Below are 25,914 nucleotides of genomic sequence, written 5' to 3' on the forward strand. Positions count from 1 at the left end.
GGTGCGGTGGATCTTTGGAGCCGATGATACAGATGAATAGATTTTATGCAGTATGGACAAGCGGTGCTGGTGTAGCAGGGCAGACAAGATGGAAAAACGTGGCTGATGTAGCAGAAATAGAGTAATGCTAAATGGTGTAGTAGAGTTGCAACCATGGCACCTGCTGTGGTGGATTCTTGGAGCCACTGATCCAGACAAGTAGATTTTATGTCGCATGGACAAGTGGTGCTGGTGTAGCAGGGCAGACAAGATGGAAAAACGTGGCTGATGTAGCAGAAATAGAGTAATGCTAAATGGTGTAGTAGAGTTGCAACCATGGCACCTGCTGTGGTGGATTCTTGGAGCCACTGATCCAGACAAGTAGATTTTATGTCGCATGGACAAGCGGTGCTGGTGTAGCAGGGCAGACAAGATGGAAAAACGTGGCTGATGTAGCAGAAATAGAGTAATGCTAAATGGTGTAGTAGAGCTGCAACCATGGCACCTGCTGTGGTGGATTCTTGGAGCCACTGATCCAGACAAGTAGATTTTATGTAGCATGGACAAGTGGTGCTGGTGTAGCAGGGCAGACAAGATGGAAAAACGTGGCTGATGTAGCAGAAGTGGAGTAATGCTAAATGGTGTAGTAGAGCTGAAACCATGGCACCTGGTGTGGTGGATCCTTGGAGCCACTGATCCAGACAAGTAGATTTTATGTAGCATGGACAAGTGGTGCTGGTGTAGCAGGAAAGATGAGTTTTCCAATGGTGGCTGAGCTGAGGCAACGCCAAATGGTGTAAAAGAGCTAAAACAACGACAACTGGTGTAACAAAGAAAATAAATTGGTGTAGCAGGGTTAGAACCAGGAATATAACAGGGTATTTAGACTTGCACAGTTATAAAAATGTAATATCACCATGCCTTTAATACGTCCAAAGTAAAAAGATAAGGAGGATTTGGAAGCTACCACCGACTCTGTGGAAATAGCCTCATAAATCTAAAGTATTAATTGAGTGAAATTTTTCTTTATGTCCCAATTGAGGGCAATTTCTTACCGTTCTCCAGTGACCCAGACCATCTGCCTGGAAATTTTATGTTCCTTAAATACAGACGGGGTGAGTGCAATAGGTTCTCCTGCCCCTGGGAAATCAGACGGGTCTTGTTCACAATGAGGTTTGATCTGCTCGCAAAATATATTATCATCCATGACATTGTGGTCGCACGTTGACGAGAGCAGGCGCTGTTTATTACTTGTACAGTTGGTTTAAGTTATCACCAGGTCTTAATATAATTAGTTGCTCCCACACATTTGAAGCTGCTGCTATATGCAAAAAGTAAAAGCCTCCCAAGAGGTTCTGCAGGAGCTGACATACTGTAGCATCGGCATCACTGCACCCTGTTCCTCTCACCTGGCAGGGATGCGGAGTCACTCACCTCCGTGGGCCCCGTCCCGCACTTCCTCCTTCCTCTCCGGGTGCTGCCTGGGGTCTGTGCACGGCGTGCAGATCACCAGGCACTGTGCTTAGGGCGCTTCTTAAAGGGGCTGCATGAGACGTACTAAAGTGTCCACAGCCAATGGCTGGGAGACACTTATTATTTAAGACACCTCCACCTGCATGGAGTTGCCTGTGCAACGTTATTAGTTTGTTCCCTACACGCTTGCTAGCGTGCAGGGAACAAACTAACAACTTTGTGCTAGTTTGTTCCCTACATTTTTCATGTATGTGCAAACAGGTAAGGCTTTGGGGCATGACACTGTACCCTCCAGACAGTACCACACTCATGGATGGTGCAGTTATGGTCATAGACAAGGCAAGATTTAAATAAAACAGGTTTTATTCACCTGGAGGCAAATCAGTGTAGTGGTTATAGTCTCACTGTGAGGACACAAACCTGATGGTTACAAAGTGTTGTTATCGAACCACCAAGTTATATGCCGCACTTGAAAATACAAGACTTGATAGCTTCACTTCAGAAATAAGGCATAGAGTTTGCAGATAACACAGAACTGAGGCAATGCTTGGAGGTTACACATTAGAAATGAGATACGAAGCTTGGAGGTTACACATTAGAACTGAGGCACAGAGCTTTGTGGTTACACATTAGAACTGAGGCAAAGCTTGGAGGTTACACATTAGAACTGAGGCACAGAGCTTGTTGGTTACACATTAGAACTGAGGCACAGAGCTTGTAGGTTACATGCTAAAACTGAGGCACAGAGCTTGTAGGTTACATGTTAAAACTGAGGTACAGAGCTTGTAGGTTACATGTTAAAACTGAGGCACAGAGTTTGTAGGTTACATGTTAAAACTGAGGCACAGAGCTTGTAGATTACATGTTAAAACTGAGGCACAGAGCTTGGTGGTTACATATTAGAACTGAGGCACAGAGCTTGGTGGTTACATATTAGAACTGAGGCAATGCTTGGAGGTTACACAATAGAACTGAGGCACAGAGTTTGCTGGTTACACATTAGAACTGAGGCACAGAGCTTGTAGGTTACATGCTAAAACTGAGGCACAGAGCTTGGTGGTTACACATTAGAACTGAGGCACAGCTTGGAGGTTACACATTAGAACTGAGGCACAGAGCAGGGAGGCTACACTTTAGAACCGAGGCAAAGCTTGGAGGTTATACATTAGAACTGAGGCACAGAGCTTGGTGGTTACATATTAGAACTGAGGCACAGAGCAGGGAGGCTACACTTTAGAACCGAGGCAAAGCTTGGAGGTTACACATTAGAACTGAGGCACAGAGCTTGGTGGTTACACATTAAAACTTAGGCACAGATCTTGAGGGTTACATATTAGAACTGAGGCACAGAGCTTGAAGGTTACACATTAGAACTGAGATACAGAGCTTGGTGGTGACATTTTACAACTGAGGTACAAAGCGTGGTGGTGACATATTAGAACTGAGATACAGAGCGTGGTGGTGACATATTAGAACTGAGATACAGAGCGTGGTGGTGACATATTAGAACTGAGATACAGAGCGTGGTGGTGACATATTAGAACTGAGATACAGAGCGTGGTGGTGACATATTAGAACTGAGGCACAAAGCGTGGTGGTGACATATTAGAACTGAGGCACAGAGCTTGAAGGTTACAGATTACAACTGAGACACAGAGCTTGGAGGTTACAGTTAACAGGAACAAATTATTGTTGCCTTTTGTGGCAGACGGAGACCACAAGACATAGTTTGGTAGCTCGTTACACCAGGTAATTCACTCCCAATACTTCACAGGATACCAACAGTTCAGCCACTCAATCAGATCTGAGTATCTGCTTCAATCTTCAGGCCAAACTCTAACATACAAGCTTCTCACAGTATTAGCTCAGACAGATGCACTTTTGCTGTGATGTCAGGTACTCACTGACGGACCATTTACTGCTGACTAGGAGGCACGTTAGCTGCCTTCTTGAATGCACCAGTGCCACCTACAATGGAGACTGTATGGTGCAACGCTCTGCAACCGCACATGTAACCATTGACTTCGGCCAATCTGAATACCCATCGCTCATACAACTTTTCTGCAAAACTTAGAAGAACACAAAAACCCGTACTTGCCAACTTTCATAGCCGCACCCTGGAAGATAAAATGACCCTGCTACGTGCATAGCAATCAAGAGCCATGCTTGCTTTTTGGTGGTCGAGCCTCTTCATGGCCATTTTCCAGAACATTTCAGCACCACGGCTACATCAAATCACAGAGGCATCATGCGCAGGAAAACTTGAGGAAAGTCTAGCTTCCAGGAGACTTAGGCGGCACCCAGGAGCTTTGCCAAACCTTCCAATCGTCTAGGAGGTGTCTCTATTTTTTCCTGGAGCCTCTTGAACATTTTGGGATAACCCTAAATCACCTTTATTGCAGAGAACTTGTGTTTTAAGAATAATATACAATTAGTATACGACTAAATACATACAAAATGTTACACCCAAGAGAATATAATAGAAAGTCTGAGACAGAAAGTAGCACATGGAACTGCAGAAACTATATTTTATTTAATTACCCTTTCTTCTATAAATTTCTTCTTAAATTCCCAAAGTTTACAATATCCTGGAAAGTATGGAACCCGTCTCGTATAAGTCTGCAGAGTTTTATGGTAGAGGCTCCGCGGAGGTCAAGCAGGCAGCTAATGAGAAATTAAATATCTTATAATCAACCATTTTAGATTGGACCGTGGTGACCTCAGTCATCAGGGGTCAATCCCCCCTCTTATTAACCCCATAAAAATGCGAAAATTTCAAACCCATTTCATTTCCTGATCTGTAAAAAGTAAAAAAAAAAAAAAAAACTTTATGATGGAGGTTGTACAGAGATCTGCCCTCTAATGTATATAAGCCGGTGACTTTACCAGACGAGCTGAAATTTTGCAGAAACTGAAATTTCCTGAATGCCTGCGTTTCACCCTTGGGATCCTCTTGTTGCTGAAATATGGGCCTGGCTGCGATATAACATCTGGGTTTTATAATCATGTCAAAGCCCAACTCCAGCTGGAGAGTTTCTGTCCGGTCTTAACACACACGCTTCCTGTAAAATTCTTACTCTCCAGCCAAATGGATGAGGCCGAAATTAGAACCACATTTTCCAATTTTCTCATATTTTATATATACGATGTATAAACATATCGAGAGAAATAATGAAAGAAAACGACGGAGAAAAAAAAAAGTGAATTATACAAAATAGGCTCAAAAACAACTCTCACTGTATCTGTTTTTGTTTGTGACAAAGATCCGTATAAAGGACAGAACGGAATTTGGGGGTCGCAGTGTTTACATGTCGCCCGCTGAAGGGGTCTGCTCTCGGAAAGATGAGATGTTCTAGAACATAAATAAAGCAATTTCCTGTTTAAATTTTTTGATAAAATTCTCATTTTTCTGGTTATGATCTCATAAGCCGGCGTGATACAGAACAAAGGAGCAATGTATATATAACAAACTAATAGATGGGCTGGATTATGGGATGCAGAGACGTCCTGGTGGTCTGGGAGGATTCTGGGATATTTTGAGGTAAAATTAATGTCCAGGATTGGAACATCACAGCTGTTTTATGTCATAAATAGCGCCACACTGGTCCAGAGGTTGAGTCTGGAATTACAGTATGACTCTACTCAGGGCCGGCTCCAGGTTTTTGAGGGCCCCGGGCAAAAGAGTCTCAGTAGGCCCCCCTTTAACGCATACCACGATTCATGATGCACAGATATAGCAGAGAAACATAGGTATAGTACAATGCCAGATTTCACTTCTTACATGAGTGATAGCTATTGTAAATGCTACAATACCATAAAGCAGAGGGGCTTTATATAAGTCAGCCCCTTATATGCCAATTTTTGTGACCTACTCCCTCTTCCTCAGTTACCAGTAGGTATTTTATTGTTAGCTGAACTTGCTGTAAAGAAAAATCTGCATACATTGAATATGACAATTTTTTAATGGAAAACTTTTTAAAGTAAACATTAGAAAGTATTAACGTAGAACATTTGTAAAAGTGCAAAATGGGTAGCATATAGCACAGCCACGTAGTATATAGCAGCCACGTAGTATATAACACAGCCACGTAGTATATAGCACAGCCACGTAGTATATAACACAGACCACGTAGTATATAGCACAGCCACGTAGTATATAGCACAACCACGTAGTATATAGCACAGCCACGTAGTATATAACACAGTCATGTAGTATACAGCACAACCATGTAGCATATAACACAGCCCATGTAGTATATAACACAGCCCACATAGTATATAACACAGTCCACGTAGTATATAGCACAGCCACGTAGTATAGCACAGCCACGTAGTATATAACACAGCCATGTAGTATATAACACAGCCACATAGTATATAGCACAGCCACGCAGCATATAACACAGCCCACATTTTATATAGCACAGCCATGTAGTATATAGCACAGCTACGTAGTATATAACACAGCTCACGCGGTATATAACACAGCCCATGTAGTATATAACACACCCCACATAGTATATAGCACAGCCACGTAGTATATAACACAGTCCACATAGAATATAACACAGCCCATGCAGTATATAACACAGCCCACGTAGTATACAACACAGCCATGTAGTATATAACACAGCCCATGTAGTATATAGCACAGCCATGTAGTATAGCACAGCCACGTAGTATATAACACAGCTCACGTAGTATATAACACAGCCATGTAGTATATAACACAGCCACATAGTATATAGCACAGCCACGCAGCATATAACACAGCCCACATTTTATATAGCACAGCCATGTAGTATATAGCACAGCTACATAGTATATAACACAGCTCACGTGGTATATAACACAGCCCATGTAGCATATATAACACACCCTACGTAGTATATAGCACAGCCACGTAGTATATAACAGTACACGTAGAATATAACACAGCCCATGTAGTATGTAACACAGCCCACTTTGTATATAGCACAGCCATGTAGCATATAACACAGCCACATAGTATATAGCACAGCCACATAGTATATAACACAGACCACGCAGTATATAGCACAGCGATGTAGTATCTAGCACAGCCACATAGTATATAGCACAGCTATGTAGCATATAACACAGCCCATGTAGAATGTAGTATATAACACAGCTTACGTAGTATATAGCACAGCCACATAGTATGTAACACAGCCCATGTAGCATATAGCACAGCCATGTAGTATATAGCACAGCCACGTAGTATATAACACAGCCCACGTAGCATATAGTACAGCCACGTAGTATATAACACAGCCCACATAGTATATAGCACCGCCACGTAGTATGTAACACAGCCCACGTAGTATATATGGCACAGCCACGTAGTATATAACACAGCCCACGTAGTATATATAGCACAGCCCACGTAGCATATAACACAGCCCACGTAGTATATAATACAGCCACGTAGCATATAACATAGTAACATAACATAGTAACATAACATAGTTAGTAAGGCCGAAAAAAGACATTTGTCCATCCAGTTCAGCCTATATTCCATCATAATAAATCCCCAGATCTAAGTCCTTCTACAGAACCTAATAATTGTATGATACAATATTGTTCTGCTCCAGGAAGACATCCAGGCCTCTCTTGAACCCCTCGACTGAGTTCGCCATCACCACCTCCTCAGGCAAGCAATTCCAGATTCTCACCGCCCTAACAGTAAAGAATCATCTTCTATGTTGGTGGAAAAACCTTCTCTCCTCCAGACGCAAAGAATGCCCCCTTGTGCCCGTCACCTTCCTTGGTATAAACAGATCCTCAGCGAGATATTTGTATTGTCCCCTTATATACTTATACATGGTTATTAGATCGCCCCTCAGTCGTCTTTTTTCTAGATTAAATATAGCACAGCCATGCAGTATATAGCTCAGCCCGCATCTCCCCTCCCCCCCGGGAATGGCCCCACAGTCCAGTACTCACTGTTATAGTAAAAAAACACTCCTCACCTCTCCTCATGTCCGCGCTGCTCCCTGCTTCTGTCTCAGCGGCTGCACTGCCTGGCACACATTGAGTGCGCGATGATGTCATTGCGCACCCGCAGTGTCAGAGGCAGAGCGGGGAAGGATGGGAGAGGGAGCGTCAGCTGACATTCTCTCCTCCATCATTGCTTTGAACTGTGATGCCGGTATAGTTCAATGCGGCGGCGGGGGAGTCAGTGCTAGCGGCAGGTGGCCCCCCCTGCCTCACAGGGGCTTCATAGCGGGTGCGCCGGATGCTGACGCCGGCCCTGACTCTACTGCACGAAATAGAGGTGAGCTGCAAAAACACACACAATTTGTGGACTGGTGGAGCCCTGTTTTTGAACGTTAGAAGCCATGTTTTACCAACTCTGGGCCTCCCTTTTAAATCTTAAAAGGAGTGTCCATTTGTGAGAAGCCCTTGCTAAAAGAGATATAACAGTAAAGTCAGGTTTACACTGGTATTCCTGCCCATAACGGGCACCAGTTGAAGATATATTGATTAGCGCTCGATTAATGGTCCTTACAGTCACATGGGATAAAGAGGGTTTGGTCCCAATACACTTTGAATACGTTTACAAATCATGTCCCCTATATACAGCATGATGGCCCCCACAACTATATACAGTATGGAGCCCCACGGCTCACATATATACAAGATGAGGCCCCACATCTCCCCTATATACAGTATATAGCCCCACAGCTCCCCTATATACAGTATGGGGCCCCACAGCTCCCCTATATACATTATGGGCCCACACAGCTCCCCTATATGCAATATGGAGCCCTACCGCTCCATTATATACAATATTGGGCTCCACAGCTACCCTATATATATATATATATTATTGGTCCCCGAACAGCTCAGTTATGGGGCCCCACATTTCCATTTGTATAGTATGAGAGCCCCCTGCTTCCCTATATAAAGTATGGGGGTCCCTCAGCTTCCCTATCTATAGTATGGGAACGCTACAGCTCCCCTATATACAATATGGGGCCCCCACAGCTTACAGTTGATTAGAGCGTTATTTACATTTACAAATGCCAAAAATAAATATCTATTAGGCCTCCTTAAAGGGATCGTCTCACCTCTCCCTCGGCTCCTGGCTTTCTGATTGCCACAGGGCAGTGCGTTGCGCTCCTTATGATTGACAGTGCACCTGCGGCATTGTTGAGATGTCGATCGTAGCTGTGCACTCTCTGATGTTGCTATCAGAGGCAGCGTTACCTCTGTAGCAATGAAGGAGCAATGAAACTGGCCGGATCCAGCTATCTGGACAGCTTCAGAGCAGCAATGCAAGCTGCACAAAGAGCATGCAAGCACTGCTCTCCTTACCTAGGAAACAGCCAACCTCTGATAACTGCAGACTGCAGTGATCGCCAGTAAAATAGGGAACAAGCAGTACAGTATACAAAAAAAAAATACTTCTGTTCTTGAAAACTAAGAAGATTTTTAATAAGAGGATAATTGCAAAGGAGCTTGATTTTACAAACACTTTGCAGTTTTAACCATTTAAAATGTTGAGAAAACCCCTTTAAAAATGCAATCAGAAGACTTTCTTTTTACTCTTTTGCTTTTTGATGGCTGCCAAGTTCATATAGGGCATTGATTATGTTTTGGGTCTTATAAAAAAAATAATAATGTGGGACGGAAACTATCAAGTTCCATTTCTCGCACGGACTTTCCCAGAGGCGCCCTCTGTAGTTATGTCTTTGCTTTTATCATATTAATGCTTTCCAGTTCTCAACTCCTCATGGGTTTATTATACAAATTCTTTAAAGTAACAGTTTCAGTGCAGCTTCTATTGAGACTTATGTGTTTCCAAGGTTACAGACTACAGACAAGCAGTGCGTAGTCTGATTTTGCAATCCTATTAAAAACATTTTTTGTTAGTCTGCAGGCACAATAAATAAAAGCAAGCGACAACTGGTTAAAAGCATAATGTACCCAACTCTATAAGTAGGATAGATTATGTACAAAAAAAGGTTGCACTCTATCGTGCCAAAACACGTCAAATATGAAATACATGAAATATGAATTGCAAACTTGCTTTTTGAACATTAGGAAAACATTTTTTTGAGACGCTTAGCACAGAATTTGGCCAAATAGTGTGAGCCCATCAACCATCGTCAAGGTGGTCTCATTAAAAAACTGATGGGTACCTGACCTCCCTGTCCAAATGTGAACACTTACCGAAGGCTGCGCACTCCTCCCTTCACCATCTGGTTTTTAATTACATCTATTCACACTTGGTTCCGGCCAACCCATGTGTGTAGGCTTTACTGAGAGAGGTGTCCATATTCACCCAAGCATGCAGACATTAGCCTTCGGTAAGTGTTCACATTTGGACAGGGAGGTCAGTGACCCATCAGTTTTTTAATGAGACCACCTTGACGATGGTTGATGGGCTCACACTATTTGGCCAAATTCTGTGCTAAGCGTCTCAAAAAAATGTTTTCCTAATGTTCAAAAAGCAAGTTTGCAATTCATATTTCATGTATTTCATATTTGACGTGTTTTGGCACGATAGAGTGCAACCTTTTTTTGCATATTATATATGGAGGTAGCTGCTCCTGGTATGCACCTATTCACACTAGTTTGGATGTGCCAGTCTTTTTTCTGTCATTTCTAGGATAGATTATGAGTAGGTATTAGTAAATATATTTACCCAAGTTATTCTGAAAGTTCTTTCAGGAAGAGCAAGGTAGCAGGCAATTTCAAAAACATAGCTACCTCCTTCCAGAAACAGCGCCACTTGTGTCCACAGGTTGCTCATGATATTGCAGCTCAGACCGCGAACAGCGGACACAATTGGCGCTGTTTCTGTGGGAGATTGCCGCGTTTCTGTAATATTCTGCCACTATAATAAATATATAAACCTATGGTTGTACGGTTCAGTTAAGTTTTATTATTTTATTTCTTTATAATAAGACACAGGCTGAATACTGCTATTGTCTGAATGTTCACTGCAAAATATGTCAGGAATGTTTCTACCTGGCGGATAGTCATCTTGTCAAGATGCCAGAAACTGATTTTTTTTTCCTGTTGGAGAAAACCAATACAGTTTAATTAAAATGAAAAATAATCCTTACAATTTCAAAGTCAATATATTTATATTTGCTGCATGGTCATGAGCCAAGAATGAAAAAAAAGCCTATTAATATAGGGGGGAGATTTCATAGGACAGTGTCTATGGCAAATAAAGGGCTTTTCTCATCCATCCATAGAGGATTCGCCTGAGGTCCCACTACGAATTCCTACAGTTAGGATCATGTTGATTTTAGGTGCAGGATTCTGAATTTTTTTCTGCCTTTATAGCGGTCAATGCTATGTTCCCAAGCTCGAAATAGCCTGCATAGTCATAGATTTAAAATATCACTGCCTATTGCAACCACTAGAGGGAGCTTATGAGCTAAGTGCATACAGTGTTATTATGGAGTGCAATGTATAAACTGTATGCAGGAAGCTCCCTCTAGTGGTGGCTGCTGGTAGCCTGCGTGGTACATTTTAAATTCAGATAGATGTAGAGGCTTCGTTAGGCTAGTGTGATGCTAATCACGGATAAGCCATGAGGCTGAGTAGTCAAGAGGTCCAAGGTCAAAAGCCAAGAGAGTATGTAATAGACAGAAGGATAAGACAAAGTCAGGAAACAGTCCGAGGTCAGAATTCCAAGAAGGTAGCGGATCATAACAAAAGGGCTAGGCGAACGGATGGTCAAGACAAATCCAAGGTCTAGAAGCCAAGATCAGGATACCAGACAAGTAGCATAGAGCACATACATACCTCATGATGAAAGCTACAACCGGCAGCAATCAAAGGCAGCGAGCTGACTAAATAGCCAGGTAATTACTCTGGACAAGAGACACATGGATGAAGCCTCGGAAAAACCTGGTCCTGATTGGACGGCTAAAATGTCACTCCAGACACTGACAGCTCATTACGCCCCAGCATCTGATTGGACGGTTGAGCTGTCCATCACTACACTGACAGCTCAGCATGCCCTATTCCTAGATTGGACGGCAAAGCTGTCATTCAGTGCGCGCAGACACTTTGATAGGAGCAATCGGGACAGCTGGATAACAAAAAATAAATAAATCTGACTTTCAGAATTTTTAACCAATTTAGATTCAAACCAAATAATGGTGTTGAAGAGTAAAACAAAGTATTTATCTCCTCATCTAGTGGACAATGGAAGAATAACACGTCTTATTTCTTTTTCTGATATCACTTAAAGGGCCTTTGCCGGTCTGTAACAAATCCTTACAATACAACTTCAATACCAGATTATCATTTTTGCACTTAGGTTTCCTTAAAAAACTGCACTGTTTGACTTTTTCAGACTCTTTGTTTCCTACATATTCAACTTTGATGCGGTCTGTGGTCATGAATCAGCTGAGAGGAGCTCAGAAAAGGACAGATAAAAGAGCTATAAACCCTCCTGTCAGGCCATCGAATTGAGCTCACTGACAGATCCCCAAGTTAACTCATTCTGCAGCAAGTAATGGACGGTGCAACACAGAGGCTGTAGAAGGCAAACAGTGCAACATTTTAATGAGACCCAGTTGCAAAAATGTTTTTTGAGTTGCACCAAATACATTCATTTAAATGCAACACAATTGTCCCAAGGCTCCCGTTCCATACTCGTCACGTTCCATGTCTATACGCTCTACACGTCCTATTTGTACAGAATTCTTCGTGCGCCATTACCGCGTGTCTCTGAGACCAGCACGCTGCCAAAATGTAATCCAGATTAAACTGATGACATCGCTTAGACTCCAAGGTTCAGACACTGGAGTATATTGTAAGGAAGGTAAATGTGCGCTTGACATGTGGACTCGCGGTATTGACACTTTGCCATTCGGTGACGGAGAGCTCCTCTGGTAAATTACGCTTTTGTTATTTGTGCTTTGGGATAATTAGGCCGTCAGTCTGAGCTCAGGGAGAGGAATGCTGAACATTCTGGATCCAGTTCACTTCTGTGGAAACAGCGCTGGTTTCCAGCACGGCCCATACAGTACAGAAAACCTTAGATTTGGCATCATATCATTGCTTCTATATCGCCATCTCGTGGACAATCTGAGTAGAACATGTCCTATATTATATCTCATTTTAAAGGTTTTTTTTTTTGTAAATTGATGGCCTGTTCTCATAATTAACCATTATTATTAGATCTGTGAGGGTCCAGATCTCAGAATTCCTGCCGAGATGAGGGACCTGTGTCCCCTTCATTGCCTACTAGGCTCTACTCTATACTTTTGATAGTGGTAATGCATGGTGTAGCAGTTCAGTCCCTTTCACTTGCATGGGACAGATATGAATTAAAGGGATTGTCCAGACTTAGGGCACAAGTCTGCAACCACTCCAGTGCCGGGAGCGGCAGGTGCGTGACTGCAAGTATGTCATTTACATACATGCGGTCACAAGCCAACCAGACGTGCATAGCATTGACCAATGCATGTTTATTAAGCAAGGATGGGCACGTCTAGTAGGTATGTGGCCATAAATAAGCAAATCACAGACTTGCGGTGAAATGACGGCCTGTATAAGCAGTGCGCACAATGTTAGGATTCACAAGTCTGCAGTCACATAGAGTGACCCTGAGGCCGGACAATCCCTTTAAGTATAGAGCTGTACATATATTAGCATCAGACCTTCTCCGATCTCACATTGATTAAATAATTACATAAGAATAAGGCCTCATTCACACGTCAGTATTTGATCAGTATTCTTCAGCAGTGGGAGTGGAACTTACAGAGAAAACTATAATTGAAAGATTGATACCTGTCCTGTGTTTTGGAGACGCTCCTGGTTTTGGCATATAAATAGTGAACAAAAATACTGAGGCCTTAGCTTATTCCTCCATTAGCTGATGATCTCTTTTAAAGGAGATTGCCGACTACACTGTCGATCCAAAGGAGTGACTATATCTACACCCAGAAAATACACTGAACATGCAACTATTGGCAACACTTTTTAGTTATCAGGGGCCTCCAAAAATAAGCTGATCACAGGATGCAATAATAATCTTTAGGTGCAATCTACAGGGGAACAATTACTTTGCAACACCACCATGGGGGAAGTAAAATATAACTGAGCGTCGTCTGTAGGAATTCAGTTGACTGTTGGGGGACTGCGCTTCCTCCTCCAGACCCAGCAGTCATGTGATCGCAGTGTGCAGCGAGGGAATCGGAGCTCTATTATTAAGCCAGAAAGCTGCATTTCCACTGTAACTGGGGCCAATATACCAGTCCCAGTTACAGGGGAAATCTGATTTTTTTTAAAGTATTTAAATATTGAAATGCCTCCCAAAGATCTTTTATGATGCTTTTGTGGATTCACGATGTGTGAAATGCAAAAAAAAAAAATCTAAAAAGTAAAAAATAAAAAGCCTCTGCCAATACACATTGCTATTACTAACTGTACCCCTGTGTCCAATCTTTAAAAATAATTGTTACTGAAAGTTGGGCAAATTTTTAAATATGTTAGTGTGATCAGAAAACAAACAAAAAAATGTAACTACGGGACCAAACTAAACCCTCGCGGTATTATTTTTAAGTGTATGGTGATTAAATGGAAAATGGATTGCGCTACTGTGAGGATTATGTAATGGGATGTTTTTTTACTCTAAAAGGGAGTTTGATTTGAATATTTAATATTTTTGGGCAATAGATGGTATTACTAATTTAGCTGTATAGGCAGTCTTATCTTGTCAATATATAATAGTATTATATTAGCTGCATATGGCAGTATTATTTTGGCACTTTATGGTAGCATTATGTGGACTGTATACATGGCAGTATTATCTAGGAACTATATATGACAGTATTATTTTATCACTATATGATAGTATTATGTGACATTTTATTGTTGTGTTCTGTGGATTGTATATTACAGTATTATATTGGCACTATATAGTAATATTATAAGGGCTGTACATGGCAGCTATTTTGGAACAATACTATATAGTAGTGGAACACCCGTCAGGGCCGTGGGGTACTCGGTATCGGGTTCGGTACTTAAAGGGATGCGCCACAGCGGCGGCGACCTGGTCCAAGGCCCTGAGCGCCCAAGTAAAAGGGACGGTCTTTAAAGGGGTTTGTGGAATAAAGTTTTTTCGTGACGCCACCTGTGGTATTCGGTCAGGGATTACGGACGCTGCTTAAAAGGGTCCTCTGGGGTGATGTTGTGACAGCAGGGATGGTATGGCTTCTCACAGGTGAAGCTGGGTCTCCAAGGCTCCCGGTGTTAAGATAAAGGTGGTGGGTGGTGCAATAAGAAACGGAGGACACAGGTTTGCAGTCTCTTTACCTGGTTTACTGATGAATTCAGGCAGCCACAGTCCAGGGTACCAGATCACGGGACAGGTGTGGTCTGGCCGGCTTGGAAGCGAGTTGGGAATCCCCCTTACCAGGTGGGGTTAGAAGCCTTCCCACCAGAGGCGTAGCTAGAGCTTTTGCCGCCCGGGGCTGTTCCCGAGTTTGGCGCCCCCCCACCCCACCGCTCAATATACACAAAGGTTACCAAAAATGGTTTTCCTGTTTTGTAGAACTTAAACTGGGCCTAATGGTGTCACCCCCACATGCCAAACCTGTGACTTAATACCACATCATGACCAGGCCACATAGTGACCGAATAATACTACATACAAGGGACAAATACCACAACACCATTTCCAGACCACATATTACCACCACATAGTGACTGAATACTACAATACTGATCAGTAATAAAAAAAAAAACCACAATACTATCACCATAAGTGCCAGTATTCACAGGAGATCTGTACTTAGTATGCAGTGTCTGTGTAGAGGTAATACAGAGATCGCTGGTGGTATTATACACAGGACCTCTATATAGTATACAGTGTATAGTGTCAGTGTATAGGTAACACTGACTCACCAGTGACGTCTCTAGGTGAAGTCCTTCATCTTTCATCCAGCACAGACCGCCATCATTCCTTCCAGCCAGGACTTGTTTCTGCAGGAAATAACACAGTTATCTCGAGCTCCGCTTGCAGAACACATTACTTAATTTTTCACAACTTCTACATTACACCACATGAAGATAAAAAGGCGATATAGTGTCACTCTGCACAGTAACAGGACCGCCCCCCCATTTAAAACAGTATACTCAAAAAATAAAATAAATACCTCACTGCAGTAATAATATCCCTTAATTATCCCCTATGGTAACACTATTCCCCACCCTGGCCCCGTTTATCTCATTCCTGGCTCCAGCCATATGTTCTCGCATCCTGCCCTCATGAGTATCCATTCTACCCCATATGATCTCCCCATCCTGCCCCACCAGCCTCCATCGTATCCGTCCTGCCCCATGATCCAATCCTGCCCCGTGTCTCCAATCATGCCCCGTATCTACATTCTGCCCATGCCTCAAGTCCTGCCCCCAGTGTGTCCAGCATATTACCCCCATGTTGTCCCGCAATCTGCCCCAGTGTGTCCAGCATATTACCTCCATGTTGTCCAGCAATCTGCCCCAGTGTGTCCAGCATATTACCCCCAGTGTGTCCAGCAATCTGCCCCACTATGTCCAGCACTGCCCCCAGTGTGTCCAGCAATCTGCCCCAGTGTCCAGCCTTTCCCCAGTGTGTCCAGCAGTCTGCCCCAGTGTGTCCAGCATATTACCCCCAGTGTCCAGCATTGCCCCAGTGTGTCCAGCATATTACCCCCAGTGTGTCCAGCAATCTGCCCCAGTGTCCAGCATTGCCCCAGTGTGTCCAGAAGTCTGCCCCAGGGTCTCCAGCATTGCCTCAATGTGTCCAGAAATCAGCCCCAGGGTCTCCAGTATTGTCCCAGTGTGTCCAGCAATCTGCCCCATGGTCTCCTGTATTGCCCCAGTGTGTCCAGCATTCTGCCCCATGGTCTCCAGTATTGCCCCGGTGTGTCCAGCAATCTGCCCCATGGTCTCCTGTATTGCCCCAGTGTGTCCAGCATTCTGCCCCATGGTCTCCAGTATTGCCCCGGTGTGTCCAGAAATCTGCCCCATGGTCTCCAGTATTGCCCCGGTGTGTCCAGCAATCTGCCCCATGGTCTCCAGTATTGCCCCAGTATGTCCAGAAGTCTGCCCCAGGGTCTCCAGCATTGCCTCAATGTGTCCTGAAATCTGCCCCATGGTCTCCAGTATTCAGTGTGTCCAGCAATCTGCCCCATAATCTCCTGTATTGCCCCAGTGTGTCCAGCATTCTGCCCCATGGTCTCCAGTATTGCCCCAGTGTCCAGCATTCTGCCCCATGGTCTCCAGTATTGCCCCAGTGTGTCCAGCAATCTGCCCCATAGTCTCCTGTATTGCCCCAGTGTGTCCAGCAATCTGCCCCATGGTCTCCAGTATTGCCCCAGTGTGTCCAGCAATCTGCCCCATGGTCTCCAGTATTGCCCCAGTGTGTCCAGCAATCTGCCCCATGGTCTCCAGTATTGCCCCAGTGTGTCCAGCATTGCCCCCAGACAGTCAGACATAAAAAAAAAAAGTAAAATCCTCACCTCTCCCGTTCCTAGCGCAGGTCCGGTGCAGCCAGTCAGCGTCTTTCCGGCTCTGCGACGCTCAGGACAGAGAGGCAGAGCGGCGCGCACAGTAGTGACGTCATCGCGCCCTCTGCTCTGAGACGTCGCAGAGTCAGAGGACGCTGAAGCCGCAGGAACCAGGAGAGGTGAGTATTAGAGCGGGGGGCGGGGGCAGGGCCCGGGGATGGGGGGAGCTGGCCCTGGCGGCGGACGGCGCCGCCCGAAGATTTAAAGGGGCGTCTTTTTTTTTTTTTCCTTCTTCTCCTGCAGCGCCGGCCGCCCCCCGCATTGTGCCGCCCGGGGCGGACCGCACCCCCCGCACCCCCCTTCCTACCCCACTGCTTCCCACTAGCGCTGTGATGTAGTCCCTTGCTGCCTTAGCCTCTCACAAGGTCCTCACTGTTCTCTCTGTCCTCCTTGCAGGTAGGACACTACCTGTACGACAGGTAGCTCAAGCCTTTTTACAGGGTCTCTATCATGACCCGGGCTCTATGCGTTACTGTGTCCTCAGGTTTCAATAGCAGATAGGTGAATTGTAATCCTGCTGTCCTGCCGGTTTCTGCTGTGAGCCATGGAGTGCTTCACAACCCCGGTCTTCCAGCTACCGGTATCTAGGCTCAGTAGGGAGGTAGCTCAGTCGCAGTTAACCCCCAATTTCTTCACTCTCCTGTGCTTCACTTCCCCTCCACACTCTCTACAGCTTGTCCAGCTTTCTGTTCTATCTCCTTCCAGGAGCTGCAGCACCCTCGTGGCTGCATGCCTCCTTCAGTCTTTCTGACTTTTGCTGTCTGACTGCTCTCTTCTCTGTCCCTCTGGCAGACTAACTGACTTTCCCTCCAGACCAGAATATATATAGGGGAGCCACCCACAAGCTGGATCAGAGCTCCCCCTTCTGGCCTGGAGTGTGAACATGTTGTATGCTTGTGGATACCTGATGAAAGAGATCCTTCCTTGCTTCCAAGCGTGACATCACTCTCCCAATGGGGGGAAGCATTGCCACTGTAACAACCAGGGGTGTTACAGTAGTATTGTGTGGAGTTTACATAACAGTATTCCTTTGGCTTTATATGGTAGTATTATGGGAAATGTATGCAGTAGTATTATGTTAGCACTATATGTAGACTGTGTATAGAATTTCTATTTTGGTACTTTCTCATAGTATTCTGTGGGTAATGTATTGCAGTATTATCTGATCACTATAAAGTGGTATTATTTTATTATGTGAACTTTTGATATTCTCAATCAGGGATTCTAAGTTGTGCCAAAATATATTAAAAGTGTAAAAAAATTTATTAGTTTAGTTTTTACCTAGACATCGGCACTTTTGTTCATGGACTGTGACTGGTATTGCAGTCTTCACTTAAATTGGAAGGAGATTCAATACTATACACAGCCTGTAATAAAATGCTAATTTTATTTTCTAATCTTGTAGATCCCTTTAATATAATCGTAAAAAATGCAAAAGATAATAAACCTGACCTGTGTCCTGAATAAATTCTCCCGTGTCCATTCCCCGGTCTAATAAATTCTCCCGTGTCCATTCCCCGGTCTATTGTCCTACTGTCATATAACTTGTCAGAGAAGCTCATTGACCATTCACCAGTGTTCAGCCTTTGTGCAGCGTCCCAGTCCAGATGGAGGCTGATACCGCTGCTGCTCCCAGTAATTGTCATTGTTCCAATGCTTATAAATGGCTTAAATTACCCCATCTGCTCACTCAGCGCGCCAGAGAACCGGCTTTATGTGTTACATTTTGTATGTACTTGTCAATGAATTAAATATAATGGACAGATATTTCCAAACAGCTGATGTGAGCGCCATGTAAACAGATTGCTATCAATATTTACCCCACACATTACTAGGTAATCCAGTCCAAGAGTCCACCGTGCGCACCCCCGAAGACAACGCTCTGACCTACATTAGGGGCCATTGCCGTGTAACATTGTCACCTGTAGACGTTGGTCTGGGAGACGTCCTGGATAAAAAATATAATTTGTACATTTTACATTACATTTATAATTATAATTATAGTTTTAAGCGTGCCTTAAAACTCATTTCTTCAGACTGGCCTACCGCCTCAACGCATTAACCTAACTATCCCTGTGTGGCCTATCAAAGAAAAAAAAAAAACATAATCAGGTTCCTCGTATCATGTTCTCATTCACTTTATGCAGTTAATAGCCCTCTGTGTCTGTACTGCCACATACATAGGCAGGTAACTGGTTCATGCAGCTTTACATGAACACCCGAGCCTTACACTATGGCCGGTCCGAATAACTAAAGCAATTGTTACCATCCACCTCTCGTGTCTCCCCTTTTCCTCATAGTTTGTAGTTTGCGAGCAGCAGGGCCCTCACTCCTCCTGGTATCTGTTTTGAACTGTATTTCTGTTATGCTGTAATGTCTATTGTCTGTACAAGTCCCCTCTATAATTTGTAAAGCGCTGCGGAATATGTTGGCGCTATATAAATAAAATAATTATTATTATTTATACATTCTACATCTATTATCTATCTATTATGTATCTACCTATCTATTATCTATCTATCATCTATCCATTATCTATCTATTATTCATCTATCTATCTTCTATCTATCTATTATCTATCTATCTCAATACAACATCAGGAACCAAAAAGAAAAAAAGCAATCAAAAGTCCAATTATATGCAAATTAACAAATAATCTTTATTAGAAATCACAGGTGAACAAACAGCAGGGAATGGATTCCCCATGGTAGCCTCAACACGTATAGATAGGGCACAGATAGGTGTGCATCAGAATACCCGGTACAAGGGACAATATACCACCCATTAAAAACCATACATAGCAGCCAAGTGACATAGATCACAGTTAAACATAAATATGTAGATGGTGGGCGCGATAGAGAGTGCACAGTGACCCTCATTCTCAGGTACGGGTATGTACCATCTACATATTTATGTTTAACTGTGATCTATGTCACTTGGCTGCTATGTATGGTTTTTAATGGGTGGTATATTGTCCCTTGTACCGGGTATTCTGATGCACACCTATCTGTGCCCTATCTATACGTGTTGAGGCTACCATGGGGAATCCATTCCCTGCTGTTTGTTCACCTGTGATTTCTAATAAAGATTATTTGTTAATTTGCATATAATTGGACTTTTGATTGCTTTTTTTCTTTTTGGTTCCTGATGTTGTATTGAGTTGCAGTCTCTCCACTATAGTCTCATTCAGTGCGAGGTTCTATTTTTTTACGTTACAGTATTTATGATATTTCTTATGGGCTATAGGTGCTGGCATGTTTTCTTTTGTTTATTATTGGTTAATTCTATCTATCTCAAGGCTAGAGAAAGGCTCAGTGTGAGCTGAAACGTCACCACGCCATGTCAGTCTGAATAAATGCATATGTTTATTTGAAATCATTGGAGTGCTGCCTTCCTTTTTCCCTGTTATGGACTTGGGCAAGTATTGGATGAACGGCTAAGAAGGTCTGTGCACCCATAAGTATAATTGTGTGCTGTTCCAATTTACACTTTTTTTTATCTATTATCTATTATCTTTATCTATCATCTATCTATTATCTATCATTATCTACCTATCATCTATGTATCTATTTATCCATCTATTATCTATCTCTATATATATATCCCATATTTGTATATCAATCTATTATCTATTTATTATCTATCTAGTTAACTATCTAGCTATCTATCATTTATTATCTATCGATCCTCCTAGATCAGAGTCCTAACAACAAGACAAGTCTAAAAATGTTTCTTGAAATCTGCTACAGTGACTTTTTACTACTTATATATAGTATGGTGGTCCCCACAGACCCTTACATACAATATAATAACCTCCACAGCCCTCTTGTAAACAGTATGATGGCTCACAGTCCCCCTATATACAGTTTAATCACCTCTATATGCAGTATGGGACCCCACTGCAATCAATACATATGGACCCCCACAGCTCCCCTACATACAGCATGATGACCCCAATAGCTCCCCTATACACAGTATGGGGTCCCACAGCTCACCTATATACAATATGGGACCACCGCAGCTCCCCTATATACAGTATGGGGCCCCACAGCTCCATAACATATATAATATGGGGCTCCACAGTTCCCCTATATATAGTGTGGGGCCCCACAGCTCATCTATATGCAATATGGGGCCCCACAGCTCGCCTATACTGTAAACAATATGGTGCCCCACAGCTCCCCTATACATTATGGACCCTAACAGCCCCTCTATATACATTATGGGCTCCCCACATCTCTCCTGTATACAATACAAACCCCTACGGTTCCCCTATATACAATATTGGGCATCTACGGCTTACAGTTATGGGGCCCCGCATCTCCCTTTGTGTAGAATGAGAGCCCCCTGCTCTCCTATATGTTGTATGGAGGTCCCACAGTTCTGCAGTGTGTGGTCTGAGGCTCGGTGCACAAGCGTTATCTTGTGATGTCATCGCGCCTGCTGCTTCCAGTGTCAGACGCACAGGTCGAATGGTGGACGATGGAGCCATCACTTCACCCCCCCATCAATGTATTCAACGGTATCTGCATTCTAAGATGCAGATACCATAGACATCTAGATGGCGGATGGGGGCCTGATTCCCCTTCCCCCAAATCAGGGGCCCCATAGCGGCTGCTAGTTCTGCCACAATGCACACTGCTGATGAAGAGGCAGGGCCCTCCGGGTTCATCTCCGGTCCTCCGGTTGGCCAGTCCGATTGCTGCCTGCAAGGATGGAGGGAAATAATTTTGTGCATGCCGGTGCATTGACAGAAACCATATTTCCATGGGCTTATACAGGATCTTTCTGCGTTTGAGATTTGTGATATCGGACTTCTCTTCCTTTTTGTGTTTATTTATTTGCTGGTGAATCCACATTCCTACTGTAAATCCACTGTCTGTGATCTTCCCTGCTTGCTGCTATGAAGTAGAGCGAGCGGCGCTGTCTCTCGCAGCGGGCTCTGTGCGGATCTGTCAGCATTACTATTTCAGGATGTGGAGACAGGTGTCGTACTTCATTATTTATGCTCCTGACATGTTTGAAGTCGCTATTTCAGCTGATGAGTCAGAAAAACATTAAACAACTAAATTCTGAATATAATATCTCAGCCTGTGAGTCAGCGGGAGCGCGTGCGGGGACAGAAATCAGCGCTGAACAGTACACAGTGTAGTCATGGGACTATTTAAAGGGGTTATCTGGAGCCCCTCACTTCCCCCAATCGGGAAGAGATCGGTACCGATTGTGTTACGTCTACGCATTCCTGCCAGGTCGTGTGCGCGATCGACAGGTGTCATGTCCAAGTGTGATTGTAATAAATAGGAAGGATACGAAGTACCTGGTGTCTGTGCAGGTATTGCTGCAGATCGCGGTACACACAAGATAATCCCTTTACCCAGACGCGATGGATGAGCACTAATCTGGGACAGTTTTAGACAAAGTGGCGCTTTGGGCAATAAATAAAAGTGGTGTTATCTGAGCATGCTCGGGTGCTAACACAGAGTCTTTGGCATCATCAAAAAACATCTTCGATTCCAAACGGCTGCATGTTTCACAGCTGTTAATTGGTGCTATAAAAATTCATTTAAAAGAATGCCTCCTCCAAGATGGCGCCGCCGGCGCATGCGCAGTAGCAGCTATCGGCGACCAATAGCTGCTACTGTGCAGGCGGTGCCATCTTTAAGGAGGATTTCTTTTTTTCTCCAGCAAGGTGGTGCCGCCAGTGCTTGCGTGGCATTTATTGGTGATCGCCGATAGCTGCTACTGTGCAGCTGCCGGTGACGCCATCTTGGAGAACATTTTTTTTTATGAATTTGTTATAGCACCAAAGATATACGGTATATCTATGTACTGCATAAGCCAGTAGATATTTTTTATAACCCCAATTAAAGGGAACCTGTCACCCCCCTTAGGCGTTTGTAACTAAAAGAGCCACATTGTGCTGCACTAATGCTGCATTCTGACAAGGCGGCTCTTTTAGTTCTGGTCCCTGCTAACGCTGCAATAATCGCTTTTATAATGTGGCCCTCATACCTCGAATTAGACCTGGGGCGGGTCTTTTCCCCTAATCCAGACGCCTCACATCCATCACACATGGCCTCTGCGCTCCAGGCGCCGGCTCCTCTTCCTTCAGTGGCGTCCCCGGCGCCGGCGCTGTAAGTTCGAAGGGCAGCGCAACTGCGCATGCCCGAAAAAAAAAAATAGCAGCGCAGGCTCCGGGGACACTTCTAAAGGAAGAGGAGGCGGCACCCGGCGCGCAGAGGCCATGATTGACGGATGTGAGGCGTTTGGATTAGGGGGAAAGACCCGCCCCCCGGACGATTTCACAGGTATGAGGGACAAATTTCAAAAGCGATTATCGCAGCAGTGCCAGGGACCCGAACTAAAAGAGCCGCCTTGTCAGAATGCAGCATTAGTGCAGCACAAGGTGGCTCTTGTAGTTACAAACGCCTGGGGGGGCGACAGGTTCCCTTTAACTGTATTATATGCACATTTTACATGTGGATCATGCTGCAGCGCCGCCGCCTGCCTGCTGAATGTGATTTTTTCGATTTATAGAATATTCATTATTTTGGTAACAAAACGTGGTCCTTATTAATTTCTATATGGCACAATCGGGACAATATTACTTTTAAAGGGCCACTATTATTTTCCAGGGCTCTATATCTGACACAGAATCCGTGTAGCACTTTTTTGGGGTGATTATAGTAAAGACACAATTTCTGAAGTATTGGGGTCCCTTTTTCACAGCGCAGGGGCAGGCAGGATGGGGAGAGATATGGACGTGCTGGAAATGTGAGAAGTGAAATGTGTCTTTCTTATAATTTCTGCAGATGAGTCGAGGCTGGAAGAAGTCGTCATGTTGGTCTGGGCCAGATGGAAAAGACGGGAAAAGTGAAGGCAGCCAATCAGACAAGACATCAGCTGGGAGTCACGATCTATAACACCACTTGGTTGGCAGGCACGGTATAAACCTCTATACATTCCCTTACAGAAGTTATGTCGCTTATCCATGCTATGTAAATAAAAGCTTATAACCTGATGTTAAATTCATCCATTAGTTGTATAAATTATTCTTTTGAAAGCTGAAAGCCTCCGAAATGTGGTTTAGGTTAAGAAAATAAATTGGCATCAATGGAGAAATATTGGTCAGTTAATGGACACAGAATGGTCAGATTTTGGCAAGACAAAAGTTTTGTCACCTGGTCATATACTGTAATGCACCCAATCCTAGTTTTCATCCTCACCGGTGCTCAGTAAATGATCGGTTAATTAGTGTGTGTGTATAAAAAGAAACCCTGCACCCCTGACCTTCACTTGAACTGGTCACGGGGCACACCTTGCAATGTGCACTGGTCACAGTCATGATGGAGCAGGAAGGGGCCGTCCCCAAACTGTTCCCCCAAAATTAGAGGAGCTAATTGTCTACAGTGTGTGTTGTAGCATCGCCCTTCATCCGACTGCCAGGTAATGAAATGTGATTGGTGACTCTAGATCAGGGGTCCCCAACTCCAGTCCTCAAGGCCCACCAACATGTCATGTTTTCAGGATTTCCTTAGTCTTGCCCAGGTAATAATTGCATCACCTGTGCAATGCAAAGGAAATCCTGAAAACATGACCTGTTGGTGGGCCTTGAGGACTGGAGTTGGGGACCCCTGCTCTAGATCACCTGTTTCCACTGCTCCAAAGTGACGATGTGCTTTATACCACTCCATCCGACACTTTGCATTGTGCTTGGTGATCTTAGGCTTCTTAGTGTGCATCTGCTTTACCAGTATAGTCCATAATAATATAAGTCTTCAAGCCCCCAATTAATGGAGTACATACTAGTCAAGAATCCAGATTTTGACGCAATCTGTTCCACAAAGGGGACAACACTTTGCTAAGAAAACACATTGAAAAGTCAACATTTGGGGGGTGTATGTGGCCCTTTTGTGACTTTGTGGATGTTGCTTTGCCAACGTTACTACTGTATTGTGATGGCTATGAGGTCCTCAAGAGACTGGGGTCCAACCCCGCCTAGTGATGGGAAAGAGGACACAGGTGGAGAAAGCCGCACAGAGGACACAGGTGGAGAAAGCCGCACAGAGGACACAAGTGGAGAAAGCCGCACAGAGGACACAGACATCCCCAACACAGGTGGAGAAAGCCGCACAGAGGACACAAGTGGAGAGAGCCGCACAGAGGACACAGACATCCCCAACACAGGTGGAGAAAGCCGCACAGAGGACACAAGTGGAGAAAGCCGCACAGAGGACACAGACATCCCCAACACAGGTGGAGAAAGCCGCACAGAGGACACAAGTGGAGAAAGCCGCACAGAGGACACAGACATCCCCAACACAGGTGGAGAAAGCCGCACAGAGGACACAGGTGGAGAAAGCTGCACAGAGGACACAGGTGGAGAAAGCTGCACAGAGGACACAGACATCCCCAACACAGGTGGAGAAAGCCGCACAGAGGACACAAGTGGAGAAAGCCGCACAGAGGACACAGACATCCCCAACACAGGTGGAGAAAGCCGCACAGAGGACACAGGTGGAGAAAGCTGCACAGAGGACACAGACATCCCTAACACAGGTGGAGAAAGCCGCACAGAGGACACAGGTAGAGAAAGCTGCACAGAGGACACAGACATCCCTAACACAGGTGGAGAAAGCTGCACAGAGGACACAAGTGGAGAAAGCCGCACAGAGGACACAGACATCCCCAACACAGGTGGAGAAAGCCGCACAGAGGACACAAGTGGAGAAAGCCGCACAGAGGACACAGACATCCCCAACACAGGTGGAGAAAGCCGCACAGAGGACACAAGTGGAGAAAGCCGCACAGAGGACACAGACATCCCCAACACAGGTGGAGAAAGCCGCACAGAGGACACAGGTGGAGAAAGCTGCACAGAGGACACAGACATCCCTAACACAGGTGGAGAAAG

The sequence above is a fragment of the Ranitomeya imitator genome, chromosome 7 (genome assembly GCF_032444005.1).
Source record: "Ranitomeya imitator isolate aRanImi1 chromosome 7, aRanImi1.pri, whole genome shotgun sequence".
NCBI classification, from domain to species: domain Eukaryota; kingdom Metazoa; phylum Chordata; class Amphibia; order Anura; family Dendrobatidae; genus Ranitomeya; species Ranitomeya imitator.